The 16,031-nt window shown below is 36.7% G+C and overlaps 1 protein-coding gene across 1 annotated transcript in view; it reads right to left on the bottom strand.

Moving 5' to 3' along the window:
• LOC141343293 (neuropilin-1a-like) overlaps nucleotides 1-16,031 on the bottom strand; it is a 78,883-nt gene that overhangs the window by 32,268 nt on the left and 30,584 nt on the right. The window lies entirely within an intron of this gene.

Genomic DNA, 16,031 nt, shown 5'->3' with positions numbered 1-16,031 from the left:
TTAGCAACAGAGGCATTGGATCAGATACGTAAGAAATGAATTCTACTCACAATAGCGTTTTAAGGTAGCCTGGCTTACGCCAGACCACGTTATGACTTCGTCATGATTCGTGGTCTGGGAACCACATGTTCATTTTCTCGTATTTGAGGCGTGGTTTACAAATGCCCAGAGCCGTTTATTGGGCGATACGAATGTCTATCAAATGCGCCTGTACGTATGTAGAGCGAACGCCAAAAGTTGCTCTTTTTTCAAATTAAACTTGCGTTCTAAATACTATACACCGTGTCTACACCGGACGCGACAGTTGCCGCGCCGCAACAGCTAAAGTCTGTCTACACTGGACGTGACAAGGCGACCGTTGCAAATCATTTAAACGTTGTGTGAGCACGTCATAAATAGAACACGTCAGCAGATTACTGTCGGGGATTTGCCGCCCCACGCCGCATCCAGTGTAGACAGCATAATAGGTTCTAATGTCATTTGTCGCGTCACTCGCGTCCGGTGTAGACACGGTGTGAGGCTGCATCGAAAGATAACTTCGCGTCTGCTGCCATTGCTGGATCCATAGTTATTAACAAACTGCTTAGGTGAGTCGCATAGAAGGCGTCATCGTCTTGCTGCTCCCTCCCCGTTCTGTGATTGGTTCCCTATCTTAGGTGAAAATTAGGTCCATGGTTTCCAGACTAGACTAGCAGCATGAATAAAATCGCGCTGCGCAAGGCAGTATGGGGGAAACCCAGGCTAGTTTTAAGGACAAAAACTTGACAAATGTTTTGAAATACATCATCAGGCAATCTCTTGATGTGTGGTAACCATAGTATAAGGGGAATAATTAACTCCTGTCTATTGAGTTATTAGAAAATAATGCATCCCCAAGGGGTTGATGTGGCCACGACGTGAAGCCGTAATTCAAAAGTCCATGTGCTAGTGCAGAACGTAACTATAAAGACCTGTCAGTGCACTTCATAACTAAAAACAAACTGCTAGTATCTTTCAATATTGGCGGCACTGAACGTAAACAGCGCCACTGAACCGAACAAATCTTACATATTTTGCTGATTATTGCTGCTGAAAATGATCAGTTATTCTCATGTTTTGGGCTGTACTAGTCGGTCGGACCGGGAAAAACATTTGAAATAGGCTACTATAAACTGCTACTATAAAGTTATAACAAATCAAGGAGAAAAGTGCAAAAAACAGGCATTTGTGGTTGGCCAAACTGAACCAGGATTTCCAGGGCAAGAGTCTTGACTACATTCGTGTTTGTTCTTATTTTTTCAGGTCAGGTAGATGAAATATTAGACTAATATCTTAATTAATACTGCTCGTACGTATCTTTACCACCTATTAACTTTAGTTTATCAAAATATTGTGCCCTTTCCTGCTTACTAAGTCCTTCTCTATATGATTTAGCAGCTTCCACACATTCTTTTCTGTGGTTTAGACAGCATAATTTAGTCAAACAATGTATTCAGTAGTACAATAACCGTGCAATCCATGCTGTTGTTCACATCCAGGTAACCAAATCATGACCTAAGTGCAAACCCTCTATAAAGAAATGCTAGTGTGCTACATGGCTACAAAATGAACTACAACTAAAAACAAACTGATAGTGCGCTATATTTAAATATAATCTTTATATTGCTATTCTATAAAGAACAGCTTGCGTATGATTCTAGTGCACTGCATAACTGTGTAAAAATATTCTAGTGCACTCCATAAACACAACAAGCTGCTAGCGTGAAGAACTGTTTCAAAGATACATGCTATTAGATTCAGACTCATATTAGCAGCTTAAAGGATTTAATGAAAAGTGAGTGGGTGAGTCCACTGTAGTTTAATTACAATTACAATCAAAAGTCAAAAAATTACCACAAATGGCGATTTATTACCAGATCTTTGAGGACTTAATGAACACCATGAACTAGATGAATTAATGATGATTAGAAGTCTGTTAGTGTGAAGGTTTATTTTTAGAACAGTTGCTGTGCGGGTTTGAAGTTTGCTGTTTGGTAGCGGGTGGGGGTGGGATGGGGTTTTGGGGCGGTGGGTATGTCAGGACGTTGCATCAAGGCAGTGTCCTCTGAGAAAAGACAGTATTCCCACAGGTTCCTCCCTCCCTCTCTGTCTCTCTCTCTCTTTCTGCCTCTCTCCAGAGAACATGACCATGCTAATGAGCCTTTTGTTCGCTGGAACCATGACATGCTGAGAGAAGATCTCTCGCTCATTCACGCTGATGTTCTCATACACACGCAATGCATGCTGACTTGGACTTTGCTTAGGCTAGTGTTCACTTTGAATCATCTCAGTTTGTCATAAACAATTAAGAGATCACTGTATAATCACATCAAGAAAGGAACATATTAGCTTTAGCTTAATGTGTTTCTGTCATTCATTGAGAAGATAAATTGCACATTGCAACCCTCTGATGTAGATTTCATTTGGACATTGACGAGTAACAGTGGGTGTAGCCGATTGTTAGAAATTCTTCATTGACGTTAATCACATTAATATAGATGAGATGCATGACTACTGAAACAGTTGACTCCCCCGTGCAAATCTATGGCTGTAACCAAATGACGAAACCAAACAGTTCGAGGTGTTTGATGTGTCTACAAATCAAAGAAAAGACCTCCATTAGCATGCAAGCACAACCCTGATGTGTTGCTTCAGGCATGATGCAATATCCAGGGCTGTTTTTGATAGCTAGAGTTGTGCAATGCATTATATTTTTCATCAGGTTTGTGAGTCATTGTTTAATGGAGACAAATGTAACTCAACTCTGTGATAATTTGTTTATGTGGGGAGTTGGGATCCTGGGAGAAAAGAACTCCTTGACAGCCTCTCCAGTGAGAGATTTAGCAACAATTACAGTATTACAGTTTTAAGTTACTAACAAGCAACGCTTGTACTATTGCACACACTAAGGTTTGAGATTTGATCAAACATGCAATTCTAAAAACTTTGTTGCATAACTAGTTGCACACTGTTTCTGCTACAGACATGAATAAAATTACATTAATTTATACAAAGTAAGCCTTCGCAACAACCCTTAACACTCGATATGGCGAGTACATAGCAAATGGGCAGGAACCCCATATTTTATTTCTCCACAAATGTCATTGTTTGATTAACTGATTAATTTATTCATTAAAAAGTTATGCAATCATTTATTGATTAAAAATTATGAATTTATTTACTCCCTCAAAAATTATGCATTCATTCATCGATTCAAAATGTATACATCCATTCATTTCTTTAAAAAAATGCATTCATTCATTCATTCATTAAAAAATGCATTCATTCATTCAAAAATTATATATTCAATCAAAATAATTATTCATTCAAACATGATGCATTCAATTATTCAAAATTGTACATCCAGTCATGCTTTCAAAAATCATTCATTCATTCATTTAAAAATTATGAATTCATTCATTCAAAATGATGCATTAATTGAATTCTTTCATTAATTTATTCATTTATTCAAAAATAATGCATTCATTCATTTATTCAGAAAATGATGAATATTGAATTCATCCATTCTTTCAAATGTTATGCATTATGTTCATTAAAAAAATTAGGCATTCATTCATTCAAAAAAATATGCATTAATTTATTCAAAATAATTGCATTGATTGATCCATTCATTTAATTAAAAAATGATTCATCCATACATTCATTCATTCAAAAATGATACATCCAGTCATTCTTTGAAAAAATATACATCCAGTCATTCTTTGAAAAAATTATACATCCAGTCATTCTTTCAAAAATGATTCATCCAACCATCCATGCATCCATCGATTCATTCATTCAAAAATTATACATCCAATTATTCTTTCAAAAATAATGCATTCATTCATAACATTCATGCATTCATTCATTCAAAAACAATACATTCATTTATTCATTCACAAATGATGCATTAATTAATTTATTCATTCATTCAAAAATAATGCATTCATTTATTCATTCATTCCAAAATAATGCATTCATTCATTCATTTATTTAGAAAATGATGCATATTGAATTAATTCTTTCATTCTTTCAAACGTTATGCATTAATTCGTTCATTTATTTAGAAAATGATGCATATTGAATTCATCCGTTCATTCATTAATTTATTCATTTGTTCAAATGTTATGCATTCATTCATTTAGAAAATGATGCATATTGAATTCATCCATTCATTCATTCATTCTTTCAAATGTTATGCATTCATTCGTTCATTTAAAAAATTATGCATTCATTCATTTAAAAAATATGCATTCATTTATTCAAAAGTAATGCATTGATTTATTCATTAATTCATTCATTCATTCATTCAAAAATGATTCATCCATACATTCATTAATCAAAAAATATACATCCAGTCATTCTTTCAAAAATGATGCATTCATTCATTCAAAAATTATACATCCAGTCATTCATTCATTCATTCAAAAATGATGCATTCATTCATAACATTCATGCATTCATTCAAAAACAATGCATTCATTTATTCACTTACAAATGATGCATTAATTCATTTATTCATTCATTCAAAAAATGATGCATTCATTCATTCAAAAACAATACATTCATTTATTCATTCACAAAAAAATACATCGTCATTCTTTCAAAAATTATGCATTCATTCATTCAAAAATTATACATCCAGTTATTCATTCAAAAAATATGCATTCATTCGTTTAAAAATTATACATCCAGTCATTCATTCATTCAAAAACAATGCATTCATTTTTTCACTTACAAATGATGCATTAATTAATTAATTCATTCATTCATTCATTCATTCATTCATTTATTCTTTAAAAAATTATGCATTCATTCATTTATTCGAAAATTATACATGCACTCATTTATTCAAAAATAACTGATTGATTCATTAATTCAAAAATGATTCATCTATCCATTTATTAATTCAAAAATTATACATTCAGTCATTTATTCATTCAAAATTATGTTGTAAACCATTTCGGGGAAATATATTTTTCATATATTGGGGAAAAAAAGGTAAATAATAATCTAAAATATATTAAATGTACTTCAATGGAAAGAAAATGTAAACATGTACTATGTGATTTAACAATTTACCTACAAAAATAAGTAAAACAGAATAAGCCCTATAAAGGATCACTCACTCGATCAATATGTGCATATATATCCGCACCAGCAGATGTTTGGAGAGCAGCGGCTGTTTTCTCAGGGCACAGAGTGGAACCCTGAGGTTTCCGTGGTTACATTGGCTTTTGTTTGAAATGGCTTCCAAGAAAGATAGGTTGGATTAATGGTTGGGTGTGTTTGGTTGTTTACCAAGACTTTGTTTGTAGGAGCTGATAAATGCAAAGACAGCATGTGATAAGATGATAGAAATGTGTAAATGTTAGCTTTAGCACTGTAGGCATGCATAGATGTCACCTGTGTGTATGTGTGTGTGTTCAAAAAAAAATCCTTCAGCTAAAAACCCTTGATGGATTAAAGCCTTTAATGAAAGTCTTCTCAAGCATTCTCCCGTGTATGCAGTGAACAAAAAAAAATCCCAGCATGCTCTGCTTATTTCATGCTGTTCCAGCATTGTTTGTGTGTGTATGTGTGAGTGTAAAACATAGAAAGAGAAAAAAAGAAGAACGAGAACGTGTATATGCAAATGTGCTCATCGCTCTTTTTCAGACCATTTGGGGACATCAGCATTCATATCTGCATAGACATATTGAAATGCAATGATAGCTGTCACATATATCACAGAAGACTACATAGACCTGTGTCCCTGTGCATTTCTCTTTGCTTTATTAAGTGAACTCATTTTTCATTTTCTTTCTCTTTTTTCAGAGGTAGAGCATTTAGAGGCATCCAGATATAAATCCAGATCGTGCACATCAGTCAGGTGACACGCAAGTTCTAGATGTGACATTTATTTGACATTTGGGGAGATTTCTGTGTGGAATGAGGTGATATTACCGCAGTAAGGCGCAGATAACGCTGTTGACAGAGCTGAGGGAGATGGTCACTCCACATGCTTCATATCCTCTGAGAATATTGATGATATTCTCTTGTGATATTTAGTTTTATTTCTGACATAAAGGTACATTTTAAAAAAAGCTAGATGTAAAAAATGATCAGGTTGTTGAAGGATTTAATCGCTTTGTGGCGAAACTTCAAATTAAATTTTGAAAAATTAGTTTTTCTTGATCCTTTAATTTTGATGTAAAATGTAGATATATCCATATGCAATTCAGGGCTTTAATAACAGTCAGATTTTAGGGTTAGAAATGAAAGTGGGAATTGAAAGACTCACCAACCTAGTTTTTTAAGGGAAGTTAGGAATATTGGTCAAACACATCCTGCTAGGCAAAATCGTGGTTTTCATTTAGAAGTCTTCATGGTTGTGCTATCAAAACAAGGAGCACATTAACATACTGTTATGTAGTATGTAACAAATACAGTTTAAATAATGTTATTTCTAAACAACAGAAGAAGATACTGTTATTCCAGGTGTACTGATATTTAACACAGTTAATGCAGGGGCATTCTGTCTATTTTTTTCTTGAGGTGTGCATCACATTCAGCAGTGGCAGCTCTTAAAGTAATAGCAGCCAAGTAAGCTAATAACCCAGCTGCTGTGATGTCTGTTATTCAAAGAACAAAAGAAAAAAGATGAAACCAATAACTTTTATAGCTTTAAAGATTCATCTATACTTAATTTAGTGTTTAGTTTTTGATAACTTTTGTATATTTCTGTATATTTCCTACTTGCTGAAAGGCACAGGAAAATAATGGGTTTATGTGAAGATTGTTTTAAGTTCACTTAAATTAGAAGAAGAATTTTTTTAAGTCTAATAAATGTTAAAATTGATGGCTCTCAATTATACTGTAATGTTGAATGGCTGAAGTCAATGGTTAAATTTGAGGAAAAAGAACAATAGAGACATCAGTAATTTTGGTATCAGTACAACAGCATTTTAGTGGCACATTAAAAAAGAAAAAAAATCTAAAACTATGAGATTAAAGTCGTAAGATTTTGAGAATAAAGTAGAAACATTTAGAGAATAAAGCCAAATTAATGGGAATAAAGTCTAAATATTTCAAGAATAAAGTCAAAATTACAAGAATAAGGGCAAAATGTTAAGAGAATACACTCGAAATGTTTCGAAAATAAAGTCAATATTATGAGAATTAAGTCAAAATGTTTTGAGAATAAAGTCGAAATTTCAAGAGTAAAGTCAAAATTACAAGAATAAAGTCAAAATGTTTTTGAGAATAAAGTTAAAATATTTAGAGAATAATGTCAAAATTATAAGAATGAATTCAAAATTAAGAGAATAAAGTTAAAATGTTTAAAGAATAAAGTCTAAAAGTTTTGAGAATAAAGTCAAAATTACAATAGAATAAAGTTAAAATATTTAGAGAATAATGTCAAAATGTCAAAATTATAAGAATAAAGTTAAAATTACAAGAATAAAGTCAAAATTATGAGAATAAAGTAAAAATGTTTAAAGAATAAAGTCTACAATTTTTGAGAATAAAGTCACACTTACAAGAATAAAGTCAAAATGTTTAAAGAATAAAGTTGAAATTTCGAGAATGAAGTAAAAATTACAAGAATAAAGTAAAAATTAAGAGAATAAAGTCAAAATGTTTAGAGAATAAAGTCGAAATATTTCAAGAACTAAGTAAAAATGTTTTGAGAATTAAAGTCAAAATTTCAAGAATAAAGTCAAAATACGAGAATAAAGTCAAAATTTCAAGAATAAAGTCAAAATTACGAGAATAAAGTCAAAATTACGAGAATAAAGTCAAAATATTTCAAGAATAAAGTCAAATGTTTTGAGAATTAAAGTCAAAATTTCAAGAATAAAGTTGAATTTGCAAAAATAAAGTTGAAATATTTAGAGAATGAAGTCAAAATTACAAGAATAAAGTCTAAATGTTTCAAGAATAAAGTTGAAATTTCGAGACCCGTAAGACCTTCGTTCATCTTCGGAACACAAATTAAGATATTTTTAATGAAATCCAAGAGCTTTCTGACCCTGCATTGACAGCAATGCAACTAACACATTCAAGGCCCAAATAGGTAGTAACGACATTGTTAAAACAGTCCATGTGACATCAGTGGTTCAACCTTAATGTTATGAAGCTGCGAAAATACTTTTTGTGTGCAAAGAAAACAAAAATCTCCCGTGTCTTCAATGTCATTCTTTGATGTGCATTCACGAGCACTTAACATACTTTCCTAAACATGCATCAAAGACTGACTTTCAATAATAGGTCTTTATAAGATGACATTCAAATGCTTAGTTTTATGATGAAATCTCTGCTGTTTGGTATTGTATTGTGATTCTGATCTGATGGCAGAATGCATGAAAATTGTATACCGCAGGGTTTTTCAGCAATGTTTTCATCATGCTAGTAATTCAAAGCCCCGTATCGTGCATCAAATATGATACAGTAGGCTTTATAGCATTGAAGGAATGAAAGAGGTTCAGGGTCAAGCTTTTATCTCAAGTCATTTTTATGATCCCAGAGCAGCTTCAGCCAGAGAAGGCAGCTAGATTGGGCATCTGGAATATCTGTGGGCTTTTTTAAAGCACAAAGAAGTCACTCACATAAAAGCTGGAAACAACAGAAGGCAGTGCATGAACGCGCGTGTGTCAGAGAGAGGGGTAGAACGGGGGGTGACAGTAATTGACTCTCACCTGTTGATGCAGGGTCATAATTACAAACTTCAGTTGTCACCATGGAAACAAGCCGTGTTCCTATGGTGACATGGGGTGGTTTTCAGGGGCACAATATGATCCTATGTGTGTGCGTGCTTTTGTGAGGCTTTTGCGTTCCTCTGACCGATCAGCTGAAGTTTTAGTAAAGCATATCATACACACAGAGCTCTTGCTGTTTTTGTTGTCTCCCTTCACAGCTGCCCAATAGCTCCGCTTCCGTCCCGACAGAACGGCGGGAATCCTGACACGAAATAACACATTTCTAAATTCGAAATGACTGCGTTTCTCTTCAGGGACCGGTAAAGTATCTCTCCGCCTCAGCCATCTATCAGAAGTGTCTGCGTGCGTGGTTTGATTGACTGGGCGTGTATGACTATGTGTGTTCGCTGTGTGATATATGATGTAATTTCAGAAATTTCTCCACATGCACAACGGCCTGAAGCAACAGAGCGGCAACATGTCCAACCCCCTCCGCCCTAGTCTCCCTCTTTCTGCATGAAAGAATGATAAATAGCTTTGTGAAACCCGTGTGTAACGCTCACTCATACACACACAGGGCTGTGTGGAAGGTCAAACTGTATGTAAATTATCTGGTTTTGGATTTTGGTCCCAGCAGATGTCGGCTCCGCTCCTTGATTCTGTGCGATAGCCAATCGGCTCCGTCCGCTGAGCAGACTTCCTGTGGCTGTGGAGGGCTTTCTTGTTTAATGACAGACTAGGAAAGAATAACAGAACAGCCTCTAAGCATGTATGAATGATTGGGGAGGGGATGTAAAATGGAAAAGGAATGAGAAAACAGAGGGAGAAAGTCAGGTATAAAAGAAAGGCAGAAAGTTTATGAACGTCTGATTTCGCTCTTAATAGTTTGCAGATTATGTGCAGATTATTAAGTGAATTTTTCTGAACTGACTTTGAGCTGAATAACGATGCTATCATCTTCTGTAGAGCTGCTTTGTAGTTGAAATGAGTTTGGTTTGTAACTAATGAACTTATGAACTTTGCAACACTGAGACTGGTAATGAACAAATGAATCAGCACTGAATTAAACTGAGCTGAATAATGACACTATTGTCTTTTTAGAGCAGCTTTACAGCTGAAATTATATTTGTTTCATAATTGAAGAAGTTTGCAACATTAATACTGCAAAATGTTCTTGTTTATTACTGTGAAGTTGCTTTGAAACAATCTGTATTGTGTAGAGTGCTATACTATATTAGGGATTCTTAAACTTTTTCAACAGCTGAACCCCAGCTGAACTTAAAATGTACTTTAAGTACTCTGAATGTTGATTTGAAGTTCAGTAACTGAACAACATATTTTATATGTTATGGTTCTCTGATGTTGGTTAATGGTCACATGATCTGCAAATAGACCAATAAGATATTTCAGCTTTTTAGTAAGTGCTATATTTTGATTTATTTAAAGATGTTATTTTATTTTATCATGAGTCCCAGCGTGGGAAAACATGGTGTAACTCAATATTTGATCAAAAAAAAGTTGATTTAATCAGTTTTTTAAACAAAACCAGTTCATTAAGATGTTACCTGAGGTTATGTAACAAAACACTTTAACAGTGTTTGTTTCAGCCCAAAATCAAAAGAAAGATATAAGAAAATAAGATTTTTTTTAGTATAAAATTCCTTTTTTTGCATTGTGACATTATCTCTTCTCATTTTCACTGCTTTTCTGCAAAAATACTGATATATTTGTACATTTTTATATACACAATAGTGTATATAAAAATACTAAAAAAAATACTTATATGTGACCATGGACCACAAAACCAGTCATAAGGTTAAATTTTACAAAACTGAGATGTAAACATCATATGAAAGCTCAATAAATAAGCTTTCTATTGATGTATGGTTTGTTAGGATAGGACAATATTTGGCCGAGATACATCTATTTGAAAATCTGGAATCTGAGGCTGCAAAAAAATCTAAATACTGAGAAAATCGCCTTTAAAGTTGTCCAAATTAAGTTCTTAACAATGCATATTACTAATCAAAAATTACATTTTGATATATTTACAGTAGGAATTTTACAAAAAATCTTCATGGAACATGATCTTTACTTAATTTCCTAATGATTTTTGGCATAAAAGAAAAATCAACTATTTTAACCCATACAATGTATTTTTGGCTATTGCTACAAATAAACCCCAGCGACTTAAGACTGGTTTTGTGTTCCAGAGTCACATATATTTTCGAACAATTTTTAATCTATAGCATTTATACACGATAGTATTTATAGTATTGTCTTTAATCTTTAAATGTTATTTTTTTAATTAATTATTAGGTTTTTATCAACTCATGAATCCCAGCTTGGAAAACCCTGGTGTAACTCAATATATTCAGGTTGATTTAATCTTTTTTTTTTTTTTTTTTTTTTTTTTACAAAACCAGTTAATTTAGATGTTACCACTTAAGGTTTTGTGACAAACCTTTATTTCAGTTAATTTCCGTCCAGAATCAATAGAAAGAAATAAACTGGTGTAACTCAATATATTCAGGTTGATTTTTTTATTTTTATTTATTTATTAAAAAAAAACATCTTGAGGTTAACAAAACACTTTTGCCTTTTGTTTCAACCCAAAATCAAAAGAAAGAAAGAAAAAGAACAAAGAAAATAAGCTTTTTTAAGGATAAAAATATGTTGTTGTTTTGTTGCTTTGTGACTCTCTTTCATTTTTTTTATTCTGTAGTATTTATAGACAATAGCATTTCTTGTCCCGCTTTGGAAAGCCCTGGTGTAACTCAATATATTCAGGTTGATTTAATCTTTTTTTTTTTCCAAAAATTAGTTCATTTAAATGTAACCACTTGAGATTTGACAACTTTATTTCAGACCAAAATCAAAAGTATAAAAAAAGCTTTTTTAATATTATTACCTTTTTTTACATTGTGACATTATTTACCCATCGCCTCATTTGAATGGCTTTTCTGCAAAAAATCTGATATATTCTTTAATTTTTAATTTTATAATATTTACACACCATAGTATTTGTAGTATTGTCTTTAATCTGTCTTTAATGAAAAAAAAATATTCTCTTTTGCACTCATGAGAATCACCATTGGGAATAATGAGAATTTCTTGCCACGAAATGTCACAAGGCGAAATAAATAAATAAACAGGCTTCTTTCATTATGCAAAATATGATTTCTTTACTCCTTTTTCATCATCTTGCTTTATTATGGGGTAGAATGTGACCTGGACGTGTTCTCATCAGATTCAGCCGTGCATGAAAAAAAACTATCAGGATATTAAACTGTGCTTTTGTTTTTTCAGCGACGTGACTTTAAAATATCAGGTTTGGCAGGAGCTCATATCTGGGCAGACTAACTCTAAATCTCTCTGTCTCTCTCCCTCTTTCATTCTGTCTTTCTCACTCGGGGTAGCAGACATCTCTGCGTACAGGGGCCTGAGGCGCTGTTGAGCGTGGCATCACAAAACAGGCTGGAGAGGAGAGAGAGAGAGACACAGACACAGAGAGCGCGTGTTTGTGAGCAGATTAACACACTGTGTGTTGGGGGATTTCAGCTGCTCTGGCTAACACACACTCAGTGTCTGATTGAAAAGCCCAGCCGAAGCATACGGACGGAGTCATAGTGCACTGTAAGCTGCAGATTCATGTCAACAGTCTTTAGCCTTATTCTAAAGCTTTACCAGCTGCTGGAAATTGTCCTGGAAAATGTAACAATATTCATGTGCTTGTTTGTGTGGGTGTGGGTGTGCATGTGACGACTCTTTATCTCTTTGTCAAAAGCTTACTTGAATCAGAAAGCATTTGTACTGTTATCTGACCAGCTCTGTGTTATCAGTAGACATTCATCACCATGACAGATGCCCAGCATGCATGGAAATGTGTAAATGTAAAATAGAAGCATATGCGCTTGAATAATAGCCACTTTTACTTACATTCTTAGAAATAAGGGTTCTTTATTGGAATCTGTGCTTCCATAAAAAACATTTAACTTCCATGAAACCTTTCAGTAGCACAAAAGATTCTTTGGTTGTTCACTGAAGGTTGTTCTTCAGGGAAACCAGAATGGTTCTTCTGTGGCATCACTTTTTTGCAAAACCTTTATTAAAGGAATAGTTCACTCAGTAACAAAACTTTTCATTTTTAACCCATGGCCATCTAAGATGATGCTTTTTCTGATTTGGACAAATTTAGCATTTTATCACTTGCTCACCAGTGGATCCTTTGCAGTGAATGGGTGCCATCAGAAAGAGAGTCCAAACAGCTGATAAAAACATCACACTAATCTACAAATAATGTGTTTATACACCATAGTATTTCTAATATTGTAATCTCTTTTTTTTGTCTTTAAATTTTTTTTTTTTATTAATTATTGGATTTTTATGAACTCATGAATCCCAGTTTTTAAAACCCTGGTGTAACTCAATATATTCAGGTTAATTAAATCTTATTTATTTATTTAATTTATTTATTTATTTATTTATTTATTTATTATTTTTTTTTTTACAAAACCAGTTCATTTAGATGTTACCACTTGAGGTTATCTGACAAAACAATTTTACAGTTTATTCAGCCCAAAAAAAATAAAATAAATAAAAATAAAAAGAACAAAGAAAATATGTTTTTTAAGGATAAAATTATGCTTTTTTTGCATTGTGACATTATTTAAGTCTTGGCATTTTCACTGCTTTTCTGCAAAAATACTGATAAAATAATAGTATTTCTTGTATTGTCTTTAATCTTTAAATGTAATTTTTGAATTAATTATTAGGTTTTTATCAACCCATGAATCCCAGTTTGGAAAGAACCTATATTAAAGGAATAGTTCACTCACTAACGTCTAGGTTACGAAGGTAACCCACGTTCCCTGAAGGAGGGAACGGAGACGTTACATGGGATCTCGCCTGAGAGACCGATCATCTCTGAGCCTTATATAAAAAGGCCAATTGCAAATTGGCGAGTGGACGTGCGCGTCGGCCACTCCCCCGTACATACGGGTATATAAGATGGCGGCGCGCATCACTCAAACAGGTTTTCGCTGAAGAGCCGTCAAGCCGGCGTCAGCGCGACGCCAGGGGCGTGGCAGGGGAATGTAACGTCTCCGTTCCCTCCTTCAGGGAACGTGGGTTACCTTCGTAACCTAGACGTTCCCCTTCAGTCGAATCACTTCGACGTTACATGGGAACTAGCCCTATGGAAAAGGCCACGACCCTGACGCCGCGTTACGCAACAACTTCACGTGCTGACAAGTATACGTGCCGGCAGGCGAAGTGTAACGTAACCTTCCCAACGCCCCGAGGCCCAATAAGGGGGCCCTTCCAGGGATGCCAGTTGTACTGAAGCATGGGTTGGGGGGGCGGAGCACATGAAATCTTTACATGTGGAAATGAGAATAATTCAATATATCCATAAAGGTTTTTAGGGATACACGAGGGAAACAGCGGTCTCCTCCGCTGGAATAATAAAAACTAAGCCACAACCTGCGGGGCGAAGGAGACCCAGGCAGGATCACAGTGCAGGACTACTCCGCGTCTAGCCTTGACTGCGGGGCAGGAGGACCCAGGGTTCGCCGGAGGGAACATTCTGGGAAATAGCGCACGGATCCACGTGGGAATGGCGCCGCAAACCGACACCAGCCGGTCTTCCCGCTCACCTGTGAGTCCTCATGTTAGGACACGGGAGAACGGCCTCTGCGCAAGGTTGTAGAACCAAGCGAAGGTAGGGTGTCGCCCAGCCCGCAGCTTCTGGTTTTTACATCTGCTGGAGAGGTGCCGTGACCCAAGGATCATAGCTGTCCCTGAGTATAACAGGGAGAAGGCATCTACCACCCATTTAGCCAACCTCAGTTCGGGGAGCATTCCCTTTCTGCTGAATCCCGAGGCAGATGAAGCTGCTTGGTGCGGCTGAAGTGCCGAGTGATTCAAGTTTCACATATTTAACGACACGACATCGCAAGGCTGGGTCTGCCTCCTCCAGGGCAGAGCTTGCAGGTTCACCACCTGATCGCGGAAAGGCGTGGTGGGAACCTTGGGCACTGGGCCGGGGTCTCGACGGTAACGTGGAAGACGCCGGGCCGAATTTCTCGACACACTTTGCTGGCAGAGAAGCTTGTAGGCCCTCTTGATGGGAGCCAGGGCAGTCAGGAGCGCTGTCTTAATGACAGGAATTTTAGCTCGACTGAGGCCAGTGGCTCCAATGGAGCGACCGCGGCCCTGAAGGCGACGGGGAGGTCCCAAGAGGTATGAGGTGCGTTCTAAGCACCTCTGAGGAACCTCAGCTTTAAGCACCTCTAAGGAACCTCAGCTTGTCGATATCCTACCCTCTTAATGGAAGCCAGGGCAGTCAGGAGCGCTGTCTAAATGACAGGAATTCTAGCTCGACTGAGGCCCGTGGCTCCAAGGAGCGACCCATGGCCCTGAAAGGCGGCGGGGAGATCCAAGAGGTATGAGGTGTGTCTTTTTGAGCACCTCTGAGGAACCTGAGGCTGTCGGTATTCTACCCTCTTAAAGGAAGCCAGGGGAGTCAGGAGTGCTGTCTAAATGACAGGAATTTTAGCTCGACTGAGGCCCATGGCTCCAAAGGAGCAACCCGCGGCCCTGAAAGGCGACGGGGGGGTCCCAGAGGGTATGAGGTGCTACTTGACAGAGAAAACTTGTAGGTCTCCTGCCCTCTTGACGGGAGCCAGGGCGGTCAGGAGCGCTGTCTTAATGACAGGAATACTAGCTCGACTGAGGCCAATGGCTCAATTGGAGCGTCCCGCAGCTCTGAAGACGACGGGAAGGCCCCAAGAGGGTGAGGGGTGCGTTCTGGGCACCTCTGTGAAACCTCACGGTCAGTGAATGCTTGCCTACTTAGCTCCATCTACTGCATGTGATACGCGGCGAAGCAGCGGCATATACTTGGAGAGTCGAGGGGACAGCCTGCGCTCAACTCTCCTGCAGGAAGGGAAGCATTACTGCAGTCGTGTATCTCTGTGGAAAGCCAGCAAAATAGACCTCATCTCAGTGCGCAAGCCTGCCTAGTAGGGGAGCTCGGTACTGAGTGATAGTTGTATCACGGTCTGTGAAGGCCGGAGAGGTCTGGGGTGTCATACCGTGCCCTACAGGGAGGGACTGCCGCGAGGGAACGGTTACTAAGACCTGAGTCCGGGTGGGCCATTGTTGTAGCGCAACCAACAGACTTACTCCTCGTCCTCCCTGGACTTGCACATTGTCTGTGCAAGGAGGCTCGCTGGGGAAGGGCGTACTTGGGCCCCGGAGGTCAGCTGTGAGCCAGCGTTACTCAGAAAGAGGCAGCTGGCAAAGGGAGGAATCGGAAGACGAGCGAAT

The sequence above is a fragment of the Garra rufa genome, chromosome 9 (assembly GCF_049309525.1).
Source record: "Garra rufa chromosome 9, GarRuf1.0, whole genome shotgun sequence".
NCBI classification, from domain to species: domain Eukaryota; kingdom Metazoa; phylum Chordata; class Actinopteri; order Cypriniformes; family Cyprinidae; genus Garra; species Garra rufa.
The sequence above is the reverse complement of the archived record's forward strand: the minus strand, read 5'-3'. Positions and strand labels throughout refer to the sequence as shown.